Source organism: Oncorhynchus nerka, linkage group LG22 (genome assembly GCF_034236695.1).
Source record: "Oncorhynchus nerka isolate Pitt River linkage group LG22, Oner_Uvic_2.0, whole genome shotgun sequence".
In the NCBI taxonomy this organism is placed as follows: Eukaryota; Metazoa; Chordata; class Actinopteri; order Salmoniformes; family Salmonidae; genus Oncorhynchus; species Oncorhynchus nerka.
In genome coordinates, this window is record NC_088417.1 from 102496442 (window position 1) to 102519537 (window position 23096).

The 23096-nt window shown below is 46.4% G+C and overlaps 1 pseudogene; it reads left to right on the top strand.

Moving 5' to 3' along the window:
• The first annotated feature begins 5037 nt into the window (after positions 1 to 5037).
• The window catches only part of LOC115125445 (PALM2-AKAP2 fusion protein-like), a 139407-nt pseudogene continuing 121348 nt past the window's right edge, over positions 5038 to 23096 (top strand).

A 23096-nucleotide genomic window follows, 5' to 3' on the forward strand; every position in this document is an offset into this window, starting at 1 on the left:
GTCTATGATGTGGCTTGGGGGCTTGGTGGTAGAACTGTTTAGAAGCCTCTTGGACCTAGACTTGGCCCTCCGGTACCGCTTCCTGTACGGTAGCAGAGAGAACAGTCTATGATGTGGCTTGGGGGCTTGGTGGTAGAACTGTTTAGAAACCTCTTGGACCTAGACTTGGCCCTCCGGTACCGCTTCCTGTACGGTAGCAGAGAGAACAGTCTATTATGTGGCTTGGGGGCTTGGTGGTAGAACTGTTTAGAAGCCTCTTGGACCTAGACTTGGCCCTCCGGTACCGCTTCCTGTACGGTAGCAGAGAGAACAGTCTATGATGTGGCTTGGGGGCTTGGTGGTAGAACTGTTTAGAAGCCTCTTGGACCTAGACTTGGCCCTCCGGTACCGCTTGCCGTGAGGTAGCAGAGAGAACAGTCTATTATGTGGCTTGGGGGCTTGGTGGTAGAACTGTTTAGATGCCTCTTGGACCTAGACTTGGCCCTCCGGTACCGCTTGCCGTGTGGTAGCAGAGAGAACAGTCTATTATGTGGCTTGGGGGCTTGGTGGTAGAACTGTTTAGATGCCTCTTGGACCTAGACTTGGCCCTCCGGTACCGCTTGCCGTGCGGTAGCAGAGAGAACAGTCTATGATGTGGCTTGGGGGCTTGGTGGTAGAACTGTTTAGATGCCTCTTGGACCTAGACTTGGCCCTCCGGTACCGCTTGCCGTGCGGTAGCAGAGAGAACAGTCTATGATGTGGCTTGGGGGCTTGGTGGTAGAACTGTTTAGATGCCTCTTGGACCTAGACTTGGCCCTCCGGTACCGCTTCCTGTACGGTAGCAGAGAGAACAGTCTATGATGTGGCTTGGGGGCTTGGTGGTAGAACTGTTTAGAAGCCTCTTGGACCTAGACTTGGCCCTCCGGTACCGCTTGCCGTGCGGTAGCAGAGAGAACAGTCTATTATGTGGCTTGGGGGCTTGGTGGTAGAACTGTTTAGAAGCCTCTTGGACCTAGACTTGGCCCTCCGGTACCGCTTGCCGTGCGATAGCAGAGAAATATACACGACCCAAAATAAATATCCGTATCAGGATGAACCTGTCCTATCTGAATGGACACAGGTAGAGGTTAAGACTGGGACAGCCTCCCCCTGTCTATCAGAAGACCATACAGGTAGAGGTTAAGACTGGGACAGCCTCCCCCTGTCTATCAGGAGACCATACAGGTAGAGGTTAAGACAGGGACAGCCTCCCCCTGTCTATCAGGAGATCAGACAGGAAGAGGTTAAGACTGGGACAGCCTCCCCTGTCTATCAGGAGATCAGACAGGTAGAGGTTAAGACTGGGACAGCCTCCCCCTGTCTATCAGGAGATCAGACAGGTAGAGGTTAAGACTGGGACAGCCTCCCCCTGTCTATCAGGAGATCAGACAGGTAGAGGTTAAGACTGGGACAGCCTCCCCTGTCTATCAGGAGATCAGACAGGTAGAGGTTAAGACTGGGACAGCTTCCCCCTGTCTATCAGGAGATCAGACAGGTAGAGGTTAAGACTGGGACAGCCTCCCCCTGTCTATCAGGAGATCAGACAGGTAGAGGTTAAGACTGGGACAGCCTCCCCCTGTCTATCAGGAGATCAGACAGGTAGAGGTTAAGACTGGGACAGCCTCCCCCTGTCTAACAGGAGATCAGACAGGTAGAGGTTAAGACTGGGACAGCCTCCCCCTGTCTATCAGGAGATCAGACAGGTAGAGGTTAAGACTGGGACAGCCTCCCCCTGTCTAACAGGAGATCAGACAGGTAGAGGTTAAGACTGGGACAGCCTCCCCCTGTCTATCAGGAGATCAGACAGGTAGAGGTTAAGACTGGGACAGCCTCCCCCTGTCTATCAGGAGATCAGACAGGTAGAGGTTAAGACTGGGACAGCTTCCCCCTGTCTATCAGGAGATCAGACAGGTAGAGGTTAAGACTGGGACAGCCTCCCCCTGTCTATCAGGAGATCAGACAGGTAGAGGTTAAGACTGGGACAGCCTCCCCCTGTCTATCAGGAGATCAGACAGGTAGAGGTTAAGACTGGTACAGCCTCCCCCTGTCTATCAGGAGATCAGACAGGTAGAGGTTAAGACTGGGACAGCCTCCCCCTGTCTATCAGGAGATCAGACAGGTAGAGGTTAAGACTGGGACAGCCTCCCCCTGTCTAACAGGTGATCAGACAGGTAGAGGTTAAGACTGGGACAGCCATCCCCCTGTCTATCAGGAGATCAGACAGGTAGAGGTTCAGACTGGGACAGCCTCCCCCTGTCTATCAGGAGATCAGACAGGTAGAGGTTAAGACTGGGACAGCCTCCCCCTGTCTATCAGGAGATCAGACAGGTAGAGGTTAAGACTGGGACAGCCTCCCCCTGTCTAACAGGTGATCAGACAGGTAGAGGTTAAGACTGGGACAGCCATCCCCCTGTCTATCAGGAGATCAGACAGGTAGAGGTTAAGACTGGGACAGCCTCCCCCTGTCTATCAGGAGATCAGACAGGTAGAGGTTAAGACTGGTACAGCCTCCCCCTGTCTATCAGGAGATCAGACAGGTAGAGGTTAAGACTGGGACAGCTTCCCCCTGTCTATCAGGAGATCAGACAGGTAGAGGTTAAGACTGGGACAGCCTCCCCCTGTCTATCAGGAGATCAGACAGGTAGAGGTTAAGACTGGGACAGCCTCCCCCTGTCTATCAGGAGATCAGACAGGTAGAGGTTAAGACTGGGACAGCCTCCCCCTGTCTAACAGGAGATCAGACAGGTAGAGGTTAAGACTGGGACAGCCTCCCCCTGTCTATCAGGAGATCAGACAGGTAGAGGTTAAGACTGGGACAGCCTCCCCTGTCTATCAGGAGATCAGACAGGTAGAGGTTAAGACTGGGACAGCCTCCCCCTGTCTATCAGGAGATCAGACAGGTAGAGGTTAAGACTGGGACAGCCTCCCCCTGTCTAACAGGAGATCAGACAGGTAGAGGTTAAGACTGGGACAGCCTCCCCCTGTCTAACAGGAGTTCAGACTGGTAGAGGTTAAGACTGGTACAGCCTCCCCCTGTCTATCAGGAGATCAGACAGGTAGAGGTTAAGACTGGGACAGCCTCCCCCTGTCTAACAGGAGTTCAGACAGGTAGAGGTTAAGACTGGGACAGCCTCCCCCTGTCTATCAGGAGATCAGACAGGTAGAGGTTAAGACTGGTACAGCCTCCCCCTGTCTATCAGGAGATCAGACAGGTAGAGGTTAAGACTGGGACAGCCTCCCCCTGTCTATCAGGAGATCAGACAGGTAGAGGTTAAGACTGGGACAGCCTCCCCCTGTCTAACAGGTGATCAGACAGGTAGAGGTTAAGACTGGGACAGCCATCCCCCTGTCTATCAGGAGATCAGACAGGTAGAGGTTCAGACTGGGACAGCCTCCCCCTGTCTATCAGGAGATCAGACAGATAGAGGTTAAGACTGGGACAGCCTCCCCCTGTCTATCAGGAGATCAGACAGGTAGAGGTTAAGACTGGTACATCCTCCCCCTGTCTATCAGGAGATCAGACAGGTAGAGGTTAAGACTGGGACAGCCTCCCCCTGTCTATCAGGAGATCAGACAGGTAGAGGTTAAGGCTGGGACAGCCTTCCCCTGTCTATCAGGAGATCAGACAGGTAGAGGTTAAGACTGGGACAGCCTCCCCCTGTCTATCAGGAGATGAGACAGGTAGAGGTTAAGACTGGGACAGCCTCCCCCTGTCTAACAGGAGATCAGACAGGTAGAGGTTAAGACTGGTACAGCCTCCCCCTAGATCCCACTGCGTCTACGGTGGGTCTATACTGCGTCTACGGTGGGTCTATACTGGGTCTATGTTGGGTCTATACTGAGTCTATGGTGGGTCTATACTGCGTCTACGGTGGGTCTATACTGAGTCAATGGTGGGTCTATACTGAGTCTATGGTGGGTCTATACTGAGTCAATGGTGGGTCTATACTGAGTCAATGGTGGGTCTATACTGAGTCAATGGTGGGTCTATACTGAGTCAATGGTGGGTCTATACTGGGTCTACGGTGGGTCTATACTGGGTCTACGGTGGGTCTATACTGGGTCTATACTGGGTCTATGGTGGGTCTATGGTGGGTCTATACTGAGTATATGGTGGGTCTATACTGAGTCTATGGTGGGTCTATTCTGAGTCTATGGTGGGTCTATGGTGGGTCTATACTGAGTCTATGGTGGGTCTATACTGAGTCAATGGTGGGTCTATACTGAGAAAGGCGTGGCCAATTTACACCAATCAGAGCCATTACCAGAAAGGCGCGGCCAATTTACACCAATCAGAGCCATTACCAGAAAGGCGTGGCCAAGTTAAACCAATCAGAGCCATTACCAGAAAGGCGTGTCCAATTTACACCAATCAGAGCCATTACCAGAAAGGCGTGTCCAATTTACACCAATCAGAGCCATTACCAGAAAGGCGTGTCCAATTTACACCAATCAGAGCCATGACCAGAAGGGAACTCCTGCTCATACTAACGCCACGTCACCATGTGTTGCTGTTCCATTGTTCCACACTGGATTTGGAGGAACAGAGAATGTGTTGTGTTTCTTCCTAACATGGTGGATTTGGGCCATTCAACTGTTACTTTACGAGGTCCGGAGCCTGCTGCTTTTCTGTCCTACTTCATCATTCATGTCACACAGCTGGTGTCTCAGGTCTAAACCGGTCCCTGATTAGAGGGGAATCACCCACCTGGTGTCCCAGGTCTAAACCGGTCCCTGATTAGAGGGGAATCACCCACCTGGTGTCCCAGGTCTAAATCAGTCCCTGATTAGAGGGGAATCACCCACCTGGTGTCCCAGGTCTAAATCAGTCCCTGATTAGAGGGGAACAATGACAAAAAGGTGGAACTGGCTTCAAGGTCCAGAGTTGAGTTTGACCACCCAAAAATACCAAGCCACTCATACGAAATAATTGCAGTTAAAATCATTTATTTGATCCATTTAGGATGATTAAAAATGTTTTTTTTCATGGTTTCTTTTTTGTTCTTTCATTGTAGGTTGGAGTCAGAGATTGGTCTGTTGGAGAGCGAGGAGTGTCAGATATCAGCTAAAGAACAGATGCTCAGAGAGAGACTGAAGAAGACTGAGAGGTCCATAGAAGACCTACAGAAAGTAAGAGAACATTCATCTACACAGAGAGAGAGAGAGAACATTCATCTACACAGAGTGAGAGAGAACATTCATCTACACAGAGAGAGAGAGAAAACGTTCATCTACACAGAGAGAGAGAGAGAACATTCATCTACACAGAGAGAGAGAGAACATTCATCTACACAGAGAGAGAGAGAAAACGTTCATCTACACAGAGAGAGAGAGAGAACGTTCATCTACACAGAGAGAGAGAGAGAGAACATTCATCTACACAGAGAGATAGAGAACATTCATCTACACAGAGAGAGAGAGAGAACATTCATCTACACAGAGAGAGAGAGAGAGAACATTCATCTACACAGAGAGAGAGAGAGAACATTCATCTACACAGAGAGAGAGAGAACATTCATCTACACAGCGAGAGAGAACATTCATCTACACAGAGAGAGAGAGAAAACGTTCATCTACACAGAGAGAGAGAGAGAACGTTCATCTACACAGAGAGAGAGAGAGAGAACATTCATCTACACAGAGAGATAGAGAACATTCATCTACACAGCGAGAGAGAGAACATTCATCTACACAGAGAGAGAGAGAACATTCATCTACACAGAGAGAGAGAGAGAACATTCATCTACACAGAGAGAGAGAGAGAGAGAGAACATTCATCTACACAGAGAGAGAGAGAGAACATTCATCTACACAGAGAGAGAGAGAGAACATTCATCTACACAGAGAGAGAGAGAACATTCATCTACACAGCGAGAGAGAACATTCATCTACACAGAGAGAGAGAGAAAACGTTCATCTACACAGAGAGAGAGAGAGAACGTTCATCTACACAGAGAGAGAGAGAGAACATTCATCTACACAGAGATAGAGAACATTCATCTACACAGCGAGAGAGAACATTCATCTACACAGAGAGAGAGAGAACATTCATCTACACAGAGAGAGAGAGAGAACATTCATCTACACAGAGAGAGAGAGAGAGAACATTCATCTACACAGAGAGAGAGAGAGAACATTCATCTACACAGAGAGAGAGAGAACATTCATCTACACAGCGAGAGAGAACATTCATCTACACAGAGAGAGAGAGAAAACGTTCATCTACACAGAGAGAGAGAGAGAACGTTCATCTACACAGAGAGAGAGAGAGAGAACATTCATCTACACAGAGAGATAGAGAACATTCATCTACACAGCGAGAGAGAACATTCATCTACACAGAGAGAGAGAGAGAACGTTCATCTACACAGAGAGAGAGAGAGAACGTTCATCTACACAGCGAGAGAGAACATTCATCTACACAGCGAGAGAGAGAGAGAACATTCATCTACACAGAGAGAGAGAGAGAACGTTCATCTACACAGAGAGAGAGAGAGAACGTTCATCTACACAGAGAGAGAGAGAACATTCATTACTCTACACAGAGATAGAGAACATTCATTACTCTACACAGAGATAGAGAACATTCATTACTCTACACAGAGAAAGAGAACATTCATCTACACAGAGAGAACATGCATTACTCTACACAACACAATCTTTAACGTCTTCTCGTCCTGTCTGTGTTTCTTGTCTTTCCAGAGTCTTCAGAATGAACATGGTGAGTGACAATATACAGTATCTAAATACTATTGAATAAACATGGTGAGTGATCTCTTATCTACATACTATTGATCATTATTAATTGATTAATTGATTGGTTTTCATTTGTGTTGAAAAAAATAAACATTTTCCAATGTAGTCCTTGGAGGTTATCGCCATGGTTATTCAATTAAGGTCACGATCAACAGCTCGACATGCCTCTGAAAAATCTCATTGTACTAGCAAGCTCCCTCTGTATACACACACAGTCACACTGCCTCTACACACACTACACATGCTAGACAAGCTTTACACATGCTACACATTACCACACATGCTAAACAAACTCCTAGCCATTGAACTTGAGACTCTCCACCCACAGTCCTACTGGCTGTGTGCTTTAAAGGTTTCCCACACTACTCCTCTCTCTCTCTGCAGCTCCCTGTCTCTCTCTACTCTCTCCCTCTCTCTCTTCATCTCCCTATATCTCTCTTCATCTCCCTATATCTCTCTGCATCTCCCTATCTTTCTCTGCATCTCCCTATCTCTCTCTGCATCTCTCCCTCTCTCTCTTCATCTCCCTATCTCTCTCTTCATCTCCCTATATCTCTCTGCATCTCTCCATCTCTCTCTTCATCTCCCTATCTCTCTTCATCTCCCTATATCTCTCTTCATCTCCCTATATCTCTCTTCATCTCCCTATATCTCTCTGCATCTCCCTATCTTTCTCTGCATCTCCCTATCTCTCTCTTCATCTCCCTATATCTCTCTGCATCTCTCCCTCTCTCTCTTCATCTCCCTATCTCTCTCTTCATCTCCCTATATCTCTCTGCATCTCTCCATCTCTCTCTTCATCTCCCTATATCTCTCTGCATCTCCCTATCTTTCTCTGCATCTCCCTATCTCTCTCTTCATCTCCCTATATCTCTCTGCATCTCTCCCTCTCTCTCTTCATCTCCCTATCTCTCTCTTCATCTCCCTATATCTCTCTGCATCTCTCCATCTCTCTCTTCATCTCCCTATATCTCTCTGCATCTCCCTATCTTTCTCTTCATCTCCCTATATCTCTCTTCATCTCCCTATATCTCTCTTCATCTCTCCATCTCTCTCTTCATCTCCCTATCTCTCTCTTCATCTCCCTATATCTCTCTTCATCTCCCTATATCTCTCTTCATCTCCCTCTCTCTCTTCATCTCCCTATATCTCTCTTCATCTCCCTATCTCTCTCTTCATCTCCCTATATCTCTCTTCATCTCCCTATATCTCTCTTCATCTCCCTATCTCTCTCTTCATCTCCCTATATCTCTCTGCATCTCCCTATCTCTCCACTCTCTCTACTCTCTCCCTCTCTCTCTGCATCTCTCTCTGCATCTCCCTATCTCTCTCTTCATCTCTCCCTCTCTCTCTGCATCTCCCTATCTCTCTCTTCATCTCCCTATATCTCTCTTCATCTCCCTATATCTCTCTTCATCTCCCTATCACTCTCTGCATCTCCCTATCTCTCTCTACTCTCTCTACTCTCTCTACTCTCTCTACTCTCTCTCTACTCTCTCTACTCTCTCCCTCTCTCTCTACTCTCTCTACTCTCTCCCTCTCTCTCTGCATCTCTCTCTGCATCTCCCTATCTCTCTCTTCATCTCTCCCTCTCTCTCTGCATCTCCCTATCTCTCTCTTCATCTCCCTATATCTCTCTTCATCTCCCTATATCTCTCTTCATCTCCCTATATCTCTCTGCATCTCTCTACTCTCTCTACTCTCTCCCTCTCTCTCTGCATCTCTCTCTGCATCTCCCTATATCTCTCTTCATCTCCCTATATCTCTCTTCATCTCCCTATCTCTCTCTTCATCTCCCTATCTCTCTCTTCATCTCTCCCTCTTTCTCTTCATCTCCCTATCTCTCTCTTCATCTCTCCCTCTTTCTCTTCATCTCCCTATCTCTCTCTTCATCTCCCTATATCTCTCTTCATCTCCCTATATCTCTCTTCTTCTCCCTATCTCTCTCTTCATCTCCCTATCTCTCTCTTCATCTCCCTATATCTCTCTTCATCTCCCTATATCTCTCTTCATCTCCCTATATCTCTCTGCATCTCTCTACTCTCTCTACTCTCTCCCTCTCTCTCTGCATCTCTCTACTCTCTCTACTCTCTCTGCATCTCCCTATCTCTCTCTTCATCTCTCTGCATCTCTCCATCTCTCTCTGCATCTCCATATCTCTCTCTTCATCTCTCTCTTCATCTCTTCATCTCTCCATCTCTCTCTTCATCTCTCCATCTCTCTCTGCATCTCCCTATCTCTCTCTTCATCTCTCCCTCTCTCTCTGCATCTCCCTATCTCTCTCTTCATCTCTCCATCTCTCTCTTCATCTCTCCATCTCTCTCTTCATCTCTCCCTCTCTCTCTGCATCTCCCTATCTATCTCTTCATCTCTCCATCTCTCTCTTCATCTCTCCCTCTCTCTCTGCATCTTCCTCTCTCTCTTCATCTCTCCCTCTCTCTCTCTTCATCTCCCTATCTCTCTCTTCATCTCTCCCTCTCTCTCTCTGCATCTCCCTATCTTTCTCTTCATCTCCCTATATCTCTCTTCATCTCCCTATATCTCTCTTCATCTCCCTATCTCTCTCTTCATCTCTCCCTCTCTCTCTTCATCTCCCTATCTCTCTCTTCATCTCCCTATATCTCTCTTCATCTCCCTATATCTCTCTTCATCTCCCTCTCTCTCTTCATCTCCCTATATCTCTCTTCATCTCCCTATCTCTCTCTTCATCTCCCTATATCTCTCTTCATCTCCCTATATCTCTCTTCATCTCCCTATCTCTCTCTTCATCTCCCTATATCTCTCTTCATCTCCCTATATCTCTCTTCATCTCCCTATCTCTCTCTTCATCTCTCCTCTCTCTCTTCATCTCCCTATCTCTCTCTTCATCTCCCTATCTCTCTCTTCATCTCCCTATATCTCTCTTCATCTCCCTATATCTCTCTTCATCTCCCTCTCTCTCTTCATCTCCCTATATCTCTCTTCATCTCCCTATCTCTCTCTTCATCTCTCCCTCTTTCTCTTCATCTCCCTATCTCTCTCTTCATCTCCCTATATCTCTCTTCATCTCCCTATCTCTCTCTTCATCTCCCTATCTCTCTCTTCATCTCTCCCTCTCTCTCTTCATCTCCCTATATCTCTCTTCATCTCCCTATATCTCTCTTCATCTCCCTATCTCTCTCTGCATCTCCCTATCTCTCTCTTCATCTCCCTATATCTCTCTTCATCTCCCTATCTCTCTCTTCATCTCTCCCTCTTTCTCTTCATCTCCCTATCTCTCTCTTCATCTCCCTATATCTCTCTTCATCTCCCTATATCTCTCTTCATCTCCCTATCTCTCTCTGCATCTCCCTATCTCTCTCTTCATCTCTCCCTCTTTCTCTTCATCTCCCTATCTCTCTCTTCATCTCCCTATCTCTCTCTGCATCTCCCTATCTCTCTCTTCATCTCCCTATATCTCTCTTCATCTCCCTATATCTCTCTTCATCTCCCTCTCTCTCTTCATCTCCCTATATCTCTCTTCATCTCCCTATATCTCTCTTCATCTCCCTATATCTCTCTTCATCTCCCTATATCTCTCTTCATCTCCCTATCTCTCTCTGCATCTCCCTATCTCTCTCTTCATCTCCCTATATCTCTCTTCATCTCCCTATCTCTCTCTTCATCTCTCCCTCTTTCTCTTCATCTCCCTATCTCTCTCTTCATCTCCCTATCTCTCTCTTCATCTCTCCCTCTCTCTCTTCATCTCCCTATCTCTCTCTTCATCTCCCTATATCTCTCTTCATCTCCCTATCTCTCTCTGCATCTCCCTATCTCTCTCTGCATCTCCCTATCTCTCTCTTCATCTCCCTATATCTCTCTTCATCTCCCTATCTCTCTCTTCATCTCTCCCTCTCTCTCTTCATCTCCCTATCTCTCTCTTCATCTCCCTATATCTCTCTTCATCTCCCTATCTCTCTCTTCATCTCTCCCTCTTTCTCTTCATCTCCCTATATCTCTCTTCATCTCCCTATATCTCTCTGCATCTCCCTATATCTCTCTTCATCTCCCTATCTCTCTCTTCATCTCCCTATCTCTCTCTTCATCTCCCTATATCTCTCTTAATCTCCATATATCTCTCTTCATCTCCCTATCTCTCTCTTCATCTCCCTATATCTCTCTTCATCTCTCCCTCTCTCACTTCATCTCCCTATCTCTCTCTTCATCTCCCTATATCTCTCTTCATCTCCCTCTCTCTCTGCATCTCCCTATATCTCTCTTCATCTCCCTATATCTCTCTGCATCTCCCTATATCTCTCTTCATCTCCCTATCTCTCTCTGCATCTCCCTATCTCTCTCTTCATCTCCCTATCTCTCTCTTCATCTCTCCCTCTTTCTCTTCATCTCCCTATATCTCTCTTCATCTCCCTATATCTCTCTGCATCTCCCTATATCTCTCTTCATCTCCCTATCTCTCTCTTCATCTCCCTATCTCTCTTCATCTCCCTATATCTCTCTGCATCTCCCTATATCTCTCTGCATCTCCCTATATCTCTCTGCATCTCCCTATATCTCTCTGCATCTCCCTATATCTCTCTTCATCTCCCTATCTCTCTCTTCATCTCCCTATCTCTCTTCATCTCCCTATATCTCTCTGCATCTCCCTATATCTCTCTGCATCTCCCTATCTCTCTCTTCATCTCCCTATCTCTCTTCATCTCCCTATATCTCTCTGCATCTCCCTATATCTCTCTTCATCTCCCTATATCTCTCTGCATCTCCCTATATCTCTCTTCATCTCCCTATATCTCTCTGCATCTCCCTATATCTCTCTTCATCTCTCCCTCTCTCTCTTCATCTCCCTATATCTCTCTTAATCTCCCTATATCTCTCTTCATCTCCCTATATCTCTCTTCATCTCTCCCTCTCTCTCTTCATCTCCCTATCTCTCTCTTCATCTCCCTATATCTCTCTTCATCTCCCTCTCTCTCTGCATCTCCCTATATCTCTCTTCATCTCCCTATATCTCTCTGCATCTCCCTATATCTCTCTTCATCTCCCTATCTCTCTCTGCATCTCCCTATCTCTCTCTTCATCTCCCTATATCTCTCTTCATCTCCCTATCTCTCTCTTCATCTCTCCCTCTTTCTCTTCATCTCCCTATATCTCTCTTCATCTCCCTATATCTCTCTTCATCTCCATATCTCTCTCTTCATCTCCCTATCTCTCTCTTCATCTCCCTATATCTCTCTTCATCTCCCTATCTCTCTCTTCATCTCCCTATATCTCTCTTCATCTCTCCCTCTCTCTCTTCATCTCTCCCTCTCTCTCTTCATCTCCCCATCTCTCTCTTCATCTCCCTATCTCTCTCTTCATCTCCCTATATCTCTCTTCATCTCCCTATATCTCTCTGCATCTCCCTATATCTCTCTTCATCTCCCTATCTCTCTCTGCATCTCCCTATCTCTCTCTTCATCTCCCTATATCTCTCTTCATCTCCCTATCTCTCTCTTCATCTCTCCCTCTTTCTCTTCATCTCCCTATGTCTCTCTTCATCTCCCTATATCTCTCTTCATCTCCCTATATCTCTCTTCATCTCCCTATCTCTCTCTTCATCTCCCTATCTCTCTCTTCATCTCCCTATATCTCTCTTCATCTCCCTATCTCTCTCTTCATCTCCCTATATCTCTCTTCATCTCCCTATCTCTCTCTTCATCTCTCCCTCTCTCTCTTCATCTCTCCCTCTCTCTCTTCATCTCCCCATCTCTCTCTTCATCTCCCTATCTCTCTCTTCATCTCCCTATATCTCTCTTCATCTCCCTATCTCTCTCTTCATCTCTCCCTCTCTCTCTTCATCTCCCTATATCTCTCTTCATCTCCCTATATCTCTCTGCATCTCTCTACTCTCTCTACTCTCTCCCTCTCTCTCTGCATCTCTCTCTGCATCTCCCTATCTCTCTCTTCATCTCTCCCTCTCTCTCTGCATCTCCCTATCTCTCTCTTCATCTCCCTATATCTCTCTTCATCTCCCTATCTCTCTCTTCATCTCCCTATATCTCTCTTCATCTCCCTATCTCTCTCTTCATCTCCCTATATCTCTCTGCATCTCTCTACTCTCTCCCTCTCTCTCTGCATCTCTCTCTGCATCTCCCTATCTCTCTCTTCATCTCTCCCTCTCTCTCTGCATCTCCCTATCTCTCTCTTCATCTCCCTATATCTCTCTTCATCTCCCTATATCTCTCTTCATCTCCCTATCTCTCTCTTCATCTCCCTATCTCTCTCTTCATCTCCCTATATCTCTCTTCATCTCCCTATATCTCTCTTCATCTCCCTATATCTCTCTGCATCTCTCTACTCTCTCTACTCTCTCCCTCTCTCTCTGCATCTCTCTACTCTCTCTACTCTCTCTGCATCTCCCTATCTCTCTCTTCATCTCTCTGCATCTCTCCATCTCTCTCTGCATCTCCCTATCTCTCTCTTCATTTCTCCATCTCTCTCTTCATCTCTCCATCTCTCTCTTCATCTCTCCATCTCTCTCTTCATCTCTCCCTCTCTCTCTGCATCTCCCTATCTCTCTCTTCATCTCTCCATCTCTCTCTTCATCTCTCCCTATCTCTCTCTTCATCTCTCCCTCTCTCTCTCTGCATCTCCCTATCTTTCTCTTCATCTCCCTATATCTCTCTTCATCTCCCTATATCTCTCTTCATCTCCCTATCTCTCTCTTCATCTCTCCCTCTCTCTCTTCATCTCCCTATATCTCTCTTCATCTCCCTATATCTCTCTTCATCTCCCTATCTCTCTCTTCATCTCTCCCTCTCTCTCTTCATCTCCCTATATCTCTCTTCATCTCCCTATATCTCTCTGCATCTCCCTATCTCTCTCTGCATCTCCCTATCTCTCTCTTCATCTCCCTATATCTCTCTTCATCTCCCTATATCTCTCTTCATCTCCCTCTCTCTCTTCATCTCCCTATATCTCTCTTCATCTCCCTATATCTCTCTTCATCTCCCTATCTCTCTCTGCATCTCCCTATCTCTCTCTTCATCTCCCTATATCTCTCTTCATCTCCCTATCTCTCTCTTCATCTCTCCCTCTTTCTCTTCATCTCCCTATCTCTCTCTTCATCTCCCTATATCTCTCTTCATCTCCCTATATCTCTCTTCATCTCCCTATCTCTCTCTTCATCTCCCTATATCTCTCTTCATCTCCCTATATCTCTCTTCATCTCCCTATCTCTCTCTTCATCTCTCCCTCTCTCTTCATCTCCCTATCTCTCTCTTCATCTCCCTATATCTCTCTTCATCTCCCTATATCTCTCTTCATCTCCCTCTCTCTTTCATCTCCCTATATCTCTCTTCATCTCCCTATCTCTCTCTTCATCTCTCCCTCTTTCTCTTCATCTCCCTATCTCTCTCTTCATCTCCCTATATCTCTCTTCATCTCCCTATATCTCTCTTCATCTCCCTATCTCTCTCTTCATCTCCCTATCTCTCTCTTCATCTCTCCCTCTCTCTCTTCATCTCCCTATATCTCTCTTCATCTCCCTATATCTCTCTTCATCTCCATATCTCTCTCTGCATCTCCCTATCTCTCTCTTCATCTCCCTATATCTCTCTTCATCTCCCTATCTCTCTCTTCATCTCTCCCTCTTTCTCTTCATCTCCCTATCTCTCTCTTCATCTCCCTATATCTCTCTTCATCTCCCTATATCTCTCTTCATCTCCCTATCTCTCTCTGCATCTCCCTATCTCTCTCTTCATCTCTCCCTCTTTCTCTTCATCTCCCTATATCTCTCTTCATCTCCCTATCTCTCTCTTCATCTCTCCCTCTCTCTCTTCATCTCCCTATATCTCTCTTCATCTCCCTATATCTCTCTGCATCTCCCTATCTCTCTCTGCATCTCCCTATCTCTCTCTTCATCTCCCTATATCTCTCTTCATCTCCCTATATCTCTCTTCATCTCCCTCTCTCTCTTCATCTCCCTATATCTCTCTTCATCTCCCTATATCTCTCTTCATCTCCCTATCTCTCTCTGCATCTCCCTATCTCTCTCTTCATCTCCCTATATCTCTCTTCATCTCCCTATCTCTCTCTTCATCTCTCCCTCTTTCTCTTCATCTCCCTATCTCTCTCTTCATCTCCCTATATCTCTCTTCATCTCCCTATATCTCTCTTCATCTCCCTATCTCTCTCTTCATCTCCCTATATCTCTCTTCATCTCCCTATATCTCTCTTCATCTCCCTATCTCTCTCTTCATCTCTCCCTCTCTCTCTTCATCTCCCTATCTCTCTCTTCATCTCCCTATATCTCTCTTCATCTCCCTATATCTCTCTTCATCTCCCTCTCTCTCTTCATCTCCCTATATCTCTCTTCATCTCCCTATCTCTCTCTTCATCTCTCCCTCTTTCTCTTCATCTCCCTATCTCTCTCTTCATCTCCCTATATCTCTCTTCATCTCCCTATATCTCTCTTCATCTCCCTATCTCTCTCTTCATCTCCCTATCTCTCTCTTCATCTCTCCCTCTCTCTCTTCATCTCCCTATATCTCTCTTCATCTCCCTATATCTCTCTTCATCTCCATATCTCTCTCTGCATCTCCCTATCTCTCTCTTCATCTCCCTATATCTCTCTTCATCTCCCTATCTCTCTCTTCATCTCTCCCTCTTTCTCTTCATCTCCCTATCTCTCTCTTCATCTCCCTATATCTCTCTTCATCTCCCTATCTCTCTCTTCATCTCCCTATCTCTCTCTTCATCTCCCTATATCTCTCTTCATCTCCCTATCTCTCTCTTCATCTCCCTATATCTCTCTTCATCTCCCTATCTCTCTCTTCATCTCCCTATATCTCTCTTCATCTCCCTATCTCTCTCTTCATCTCCCTATCTCTCTCTTCATCTCTCCCTCTCTCTCTTCATCTCCCTATCTCTCTCTTCATCTCCCTATCTCTCTCTTCATCTCCCTATATCTCTCTTCATCTCTCCATCTCTATCTGCATCTCCCTATCACTCTCTGCATCTCCCTATCTCTCTCTACTCTCTCTACTCTCTCTACTCTCTCTCTACTCTCTCTACTCTCTCCCTCTCTCTCTACTCTCTCTACTCTCTCTACTCTCTCTCTACTCTCTCTACTCTCTCCCTCTCTCTCTACTCTCTCTACTCTCTCTACTCTCTCTCTACACTCTCTCTACACTCTCTCTACACTCTCTCTACTCTCTCCCTCTCTACTCTCTCTGCTCTCTCTACTCTCTCCCTCTGCTCTCTCCCTCTCTACTCTCTCCCTATCTCTCTACTCTCTCCCTCTCTCTCTCTAGTCTCTCTCTACTCTCTCTACTGCAGTGGTTGACATGACTGACCAGTTTCTCAATGCTATGGATAATGGCAGGTTTGTGGGTGTACTATTTTTAGATTTAAGTGCAGCATTTCATTTAGTGGATCATGAAATAATTTTGACTAAATTAATGCATATTTAACTGACAGGAAACAGTCCACCTGTATCAGTGGTTCATTTTCTTCCCCTCGTGTGTTAAACTGTAGAATACCGCAGGGCAGCTGTCTTGGGCCACTTCTTTATTCAATATATAGCAACGATCTTCCTTACTCAAGCTACTATATTTGCAGATGATACTGCAATGTATGCAGCAAGACAATCAGTTCAACAGGTACAGCAGGCTTTACAAGGATATCTGGAGAATATCAGGGAGTGGGGTTTGCCAGAACAAACTTGTTTTAAACACCAAGAAAACCAAAGTCATGTTGGTTTGGGATACAATTAAGTATGGGAGGAGTACAAATTGAAGAAGTGGCAGAAACCAAACTATTGGGAGTGCAGATAGACAACTGCTTATCATGGTCGTCTCAAATAACTCATCTATTAATAAAAACATATATATTAAAAACAGCATAATCAGAAGGATATATTTACCAGGAAAAATTCTTAAGCAAATAACACAAGCATTAATTGAGAGTCAGGTGAACTACTGTTCTGTGGTCTGGGGGAAATGCATCATCAAGTGAAGTTAGGAGGCTGCAGAATGCACAGAATAAAGCAGCAAGGATTGTTTTAAGGTGGAGATATGCTCCTTCTGTTGCAGTCATGCGCAGTGTTCTTGGTTGGTCATCAATCGACAATATAATTGAAAAAAAACATGCTTAATTTTATTTCATAATATACTTCATTTAAAACGGCCGAGTTCTATTCACAACGGTATTCAGTTGGTAAGAGACAGACATTCAGTCAATACTAGGAATAGGTTGTCCACCATCTATGAGTTATCCAGACAGAAAAGAGAAATAGGCAAAATAACATTTTAGATTTAGAGCAATAAAGAAATTGAATAAATTAACTGAGCAAACTAGAAACCTTTCAATATATACGTTTTAACATTATTTTAAAACGATTGAAATGTAGTACATAGAAATGATGTGGGACTATAGCAGATGAAGAATCAATATGTTTTACATTGAGTATTTATTAGGTCATGATGTTAGTATATTATGTATGTTTGTAATAGTGTGTTATATGTGGAAATGTGTTCGAATTATAAATTGTATTTTAATGTTTAAGGACTCTTGGAAGATTAGTCCAAATGGGGACCAAAAGACACCCAAATAAAATAAAATTAAATATTTACTCTCTCCCGCTCTCCCTTTGCTCTCCCTCTCTACACTCACTCTCTCCCTATCTCCCTCTGCACTCTCTCACTCTCTCTACTCTCTCCCTATCTCCCTCTCTACTCTCACTCTCTCTACTCTCTCCCTTTGCTCTCCCTCTCTACTCTCACTCTCTCTACTCTCTCACTTTGCTCTCCCTCTCTACTCTCACTCTCTCTACTCTCTCCCTCTGCTCTCTCCCTCTGCTCTCTCCCTCTCTACTCTCACTCTCTCTACTCTCTCCCTATCTCCCTCTCTACTCTCACTCTCTCTACTCTCTCCCTTTGCTCTCCCTCTCTACTCTCACTCTCTCTACTCTCTCCCTATCTCCCTCTGCTCTCTCCCTCTGCTCTCTCCCTCTGCTCTCAATTCAATTCAAGGGCTTTATTGGCATGGGGAACATGTGTTAACATTGCCAAAGCAAGTGAGATAGATAATATATAAAGTTAATATATAAAGTTAATATATAAAGTTAATATATAAAGTTAATATATAAAGTTAATATATAAAGTGAAATAAACAATACAAATTAAGGGTAAACATTTCTCTCTCTCTCTCTCTCTCTCTCTGTCTCTGTCTCTCTCTCTCTCTCTCTTTCTCTTTCTTTCTCTGTCTCTCTCTCTCTCTCTCCGTCTCTCTCTCTCTCTCTCCCTCTCTCTCTCTCTCTCTCTCTGTCTCTGTCTCTCTCTCTCTCTCTCTCTCTCTCTCTCTCTCTCTCTCTCTGTCTCTCTCTCTCTCTCTCTCTCTCTGTCTCTCTCTCTCTCCCTCTCTCTCTCTCTCTCTCTCTCTCTCTCTCTACTCTCTCTCTGTCTCTCTCTCTCTCTCTCTCTCTCTCTGCTCTCTCTCTCTGTCTCTCTCTCTCTCTCTCTCTCTCTCTCTCTCTCTCTCTCTCTCTCTCTGCTCTCTCTGTCTCTTTCTCTCTCTCTCTCTCTCTCTCTCTCTCTCTCTCTCTCTGTCTCTCTCTCTCTCTCTCTCTCTCTCTCTCTCTCTCTCTCTCTCTGCTCTCTCTCTCTGTCTCTCTCTCTCTCTCTCTCTCTCTCTCTCTCTCTCTCTCTCTCTCTCTCTCTCTCTCTCTCTCGGTGCATGCTGGGTGTTTTTGGAGTTTGAGTGTTTGGTGTGGAAAGCTCTATCCTAACTAACTTTCTTGATTCTTTTCTTTACATGTTATTTTCTATGGTGGAGGGTTAATGCAATATTTGTTTTTAGCGGTATCCAAAGTTTTTTTTTCAAAGTTAGGGTGGAAGAGGACAGAGTAACTTTCCGGGGGGGTGGAAGGTGTAGTGTGCGCAATGGCTTCTCAGCCTAGCGCGGACGAGACGCTGTCGATACAGCATGGATTCAGGTGTGTTCCTGAGAACGGAGTTAAGGTGGAGGAGGTTCTGCTCGCGGTCGGTGAACAGGTAGGAGCTGAGTTTATACATTCTGCTTCTAGAATGAACAAAGCTGTGGTTGTGTTCATGAAAAGGGCAAATTTGGTCGGTAGGCTAATTGCTAGCGGAATATTTGTAAGAGATGTGTTGGTGTCAATTTCACCTCTCTCTACCCCTTCAACAAGAGTTGTAGTGGCAAATTTGCCTCCGTTTATTACGGACGATCAAATTAGGAAAGAGCTGAGTCGTTTTGGTAAGTTTGCTAGCGGTTTCCGTGTACTGTCAGCAGGTTTTCAGGCAGATGCCGTTAAGCACGTTGTTTCGTTCAGGCGGCAAGTGTTTATGTTTCTGAACAATAATGAGCAACAGCTAAATGTGCATTTCAAAGTGAGGCATGGGGAGGGGCTCTATGCAGGTTTTGCCAGCACAGATAGTCTACGGTGTTTTGAATGTGGGGATTTGGGGCACAAGAGCTTTGCGTGCCCACATAAAGGCCATAGACGGAGTGAGGGTGCAAGTGGGGAAATCGAGGTCAAAATGCAGGGGGTAAGGAGATGCAGACAGCAGAGGCTGGGCCTAGTCAGTCTGGAGATGGTGGTGTAGATGAGGCTGGGGCTAGTCAGGCTAGAGATGGTGGAGAAGCAGAGGCTGGGTCTAGTCAGGCTAGAGATGGTGGGGTAGCTGAGGCTGGGCCTAGACATGCTATGGAGGGTGGTGCAGATGATGCTGGGCCTAGTCATGCTATGGAGGGTGGTGTAGCTGAGGCTGGCCCTAGTCATGCTATGGAGGGTGGTGTAGCTGAGGCTGGCCCTAGTCATGCTATAGAGGGTGGTGCAGATGATACTGCGTCTAGTCAGGTTATTCTAGTGGATGAGGAGAGTATAGTGGGGAAGTGTAAGAGATTAGGGGGGAGGAGGAGGGTGTCAAGAGGAAAAGGAAAAAGGATGTGGATAAAGGTACCATGGAAATGTTGCCTGTTGCTGTGGGTGAGGCCCTAAACAGAGAGAAAGGGCAGGTGGTCAGGGTGGGAGATAGAGAAGAGGAGGAAAGTGAGTCTGAGGAAGAGGATGAGGAGTTATTTTTTCAGACTCCTCTTCAATTGGCCCGGAGCTGACAGCCAGTCAACCAGAGGGGTCTAAGTACACGTTGAGAGAACTGACAAGGTTCCTGAATGAGACTAAGGGGAAAAAGTTAATCTTGAGACTTTTTTCCTGATCCTAGAAAGTTTGTAAGATCAGTACAACATGCTATGAGAAATGAGGGGCATGGTGCCCTCTCACCCAGGAAACGGTTTAGGTTGAGGAAGTGGGTCACAATAGTGCGTAAAGGTTTACCTTCAGACACTGTTTAAATGTTTAATTTCTTACTGACACTGGGGCTTTTTGAGCTTTGCTATTGGTCTATTTCTCTGCTGGCTTTTCTCCCACTTCTTATGGAGACTCTTCGGGTAGGCTCGCTCAATATAAATGGCGCCAGAGATGCGGGAAAGAGGAGTGTGTTGGGTGAATATGTAAAACAAAAAAAGTACAGGTGTTGTTTCTGCAGGAGACTCATAGTGATGTGGTGAATGAAGTTGATTGGGGCTCTGGTGGAAAGGGGCAAGTGTGTTGAGCCATGGGACAAATCTTAGTGCAGGGGTGGCAGTCCTTTTTGCACCGGGTCTGGCTGTAAAAATTTGCTCCTCAAAGGAGGTGTGTAGGGGTAGGTTGCTTGTTGTTAAAGCAGAAATTAACAACATGGTTTTTGTCTTTATAAATGTGTATGCGCCTAACACAGGGAGAGAAAGAGGGGTTCTATTTGGGAGTCTTAGACAGGAACTCTCACAAGTAGCGCCTGAGGAGACGCTGGTGATCGGAGGTGACTGGAACTGTACAATGGATTTTACAAAAGACAGAAATGGGGAAGAGCCTCATTCAGTGTCAGTGGGAGTGTTAAGGGACATCTTTAATCAGTTTGACCTAGTGGATGTTTGGAGAACTAAACATCCAAACACAAGACAGTATACGTGGGTGAAGGTTTTGGGGCTAGGGTGAGTGCAGCTCGACTTGATCGTTTTTACATGTCCAGGAATCAGAGCAATAGGCTGCTGGGTGCTACCATTCTCCCAGTGGGGTTTTCGGATCACCACATAACCATGGCTCGGCTGTCTATTTCACGAGGGCCCCGGCAGGCATCTTATTGGAAGTTCAATGTAAAGCTCTTACAAGATGCCACCTTTTGCTCAGGTTTCCAGACTTTTTGGGAAAGATGGGGGCAGCGAAGAGAGGAGTATGAGTCTCTGAGTCAATGGTGGGATGTGGGGAAAGTGCAAATTCGGCTTTTCTGTCAACAGTACACAGCTCTCTCATCCTCAGAGGCTAGGAGAGTATTGGGGGAACTAGAGCGGTGTATTAGTGAGATGGAGGTAGAGATGGTGGGGCAAGGCAATGTAGGCCTCCAGGCTAACTTAGCCGAATTACGTAGGGACCTGGGCAGTTTTTTCCAGGTTAAAGCAAAGGGAGCACTTGTAAGAGCTAGGTTCTCCATGCTCAAGGAGATGGATGCTCCCAGCTCCTTCTTCTTTGGTTTGGAAAGACAGAGCAGTGATGCCAAGGGTATGCATTGTCTACGGCTGTCTGATGGGAGGGTGACCTCTGTGGTGGGGAGATGCGGGAGCGGACTGTGGAGTTTTATACTGAATTGTATAGGGCAGAAATGTGTGATCCTATGTGTGCTCAGGTCTTGTTCGAAGGACTCCTAAGCTCTCTCGGGCACAGAGGGATGAAATGGACATTCCTCTGTTGTCACATGAACTGGCAGAGGCAGTAACCCAGATGTCCCCCGGTCGTGCACCCGGGGTCGATGGACTTCCAGTGGAATTTTACAAAAAATTCTGGGGAACAATTGGACAGGATTTCTTTTGCGTGTTGCGTGAATGCGTCGGGGTAGGAGAGTTGCCGATGAGCTGCCGTCGGGCGGCTCTGACTCTCCTGCCCAAAAAGGGGACTTGTGTGAACTTAAGAACTGGAGGCCTGTGGCATTACTCTGTGCGGACTACAAGATTTTTGCCAAGGTCCTCTCTAACAGACTGAAGTCCCATCTGGACTCTATAATACACAAGGACCAGACATATTGTGTACCGGGACGCTCAATCACGGACAACTTGTTCTTGATTAGGGACATGTTGGACTTGTCGAGAGGTTCTAATGTGAACTTTGGACTGGTCTCTTTAGATCAAGAGAAGGCTTTTGATAGAGTGGATCATGAGTATCTGTTTAATGTGATGTCTGTGTTTGGGTTTGGGAAGAGTTTTGTGACCTGTGTGAAGCTGTTGTATGCTGGGGCGTCATGTATGGTTAAGGTGGGAGGGGGCTCAGTAGGCCAGTCTGGGTGAGACGGGGATTAGACAAGGATGCCCTCTATCTGGGCAGCTGTACACACTAGCCATTGAGCCTTTTTTAGGACTGCTACGCAGGAGACTGCGGGGAGTGTGCTGGACAGGCATGGATGTGGTGACAGGAATAGCAGTCTCAGCATATGCAGATGATGTTTCTGTGATGGTCAGGGATGAGCAAGATATGCAGGAACTAGAGACCAGTCTGAAGGTGTACGAGGGAGCTTCATCAGCTAAGGTAAACTGGGGAAAGAGCAAAGCTCTGTTATGTGGGGCATGGGGGATAGGGCTCCTCCTCTGCTTCCAGGGGTTTGCAGTGGGGTTGTGAAGGGCTTAAAGTGTTGGGGGTGTACCTGGGCTCGGAGAGGTGGGTCAGCAAGAACTGGGAGGGGCTGTCACAGGCAGTGGTGTCAAGACTGGCCAGGTGGAGGTGGCTCCTGTCCCAAGTGTCATATAGAGGGAGGGTGCTGATAATCAACAACCTGGTGGCATCTTCCTTGTGGCATAAACTGGCTGTCCTCAACCCCCCGCCGGTCTGCTTGCAGACCTGCAACGCAAGCTGGTGGACTTCTTTTGGTCGGGACATCACTGGCTGAAGGCAGCAGTTTTGTACATGACCGTACACGAAGGAGGACAGGGCCTGGTGGAACTGGAGAGCAGGATGGCTGCTTTCCGACTAAAGGCGGTGCAGAGACTGCTGTACCACACTGATGTTGGCTGGAGGAACCAGCATGCGCTGCTGAGGAGAGCTGGCGGATTAGGGTTGGACCGGCAGCTGTTCCTCATGAAGCTGGAGAGGCTGAGTACAGCAGGTCTCTCAGAGTTTTACTCTGCGGTGCTGAGGGCCTGGCAGCTGCTAAGACCCACACGAGAAGGGGTGTGGAGCCTGGGCAGTGGGTGGGAGGAGCCTATCTTCCACAACCCAGCCATCCCTTTGAGATCGGTTCAGTCGGCCAACCTGCAGAGGCAAC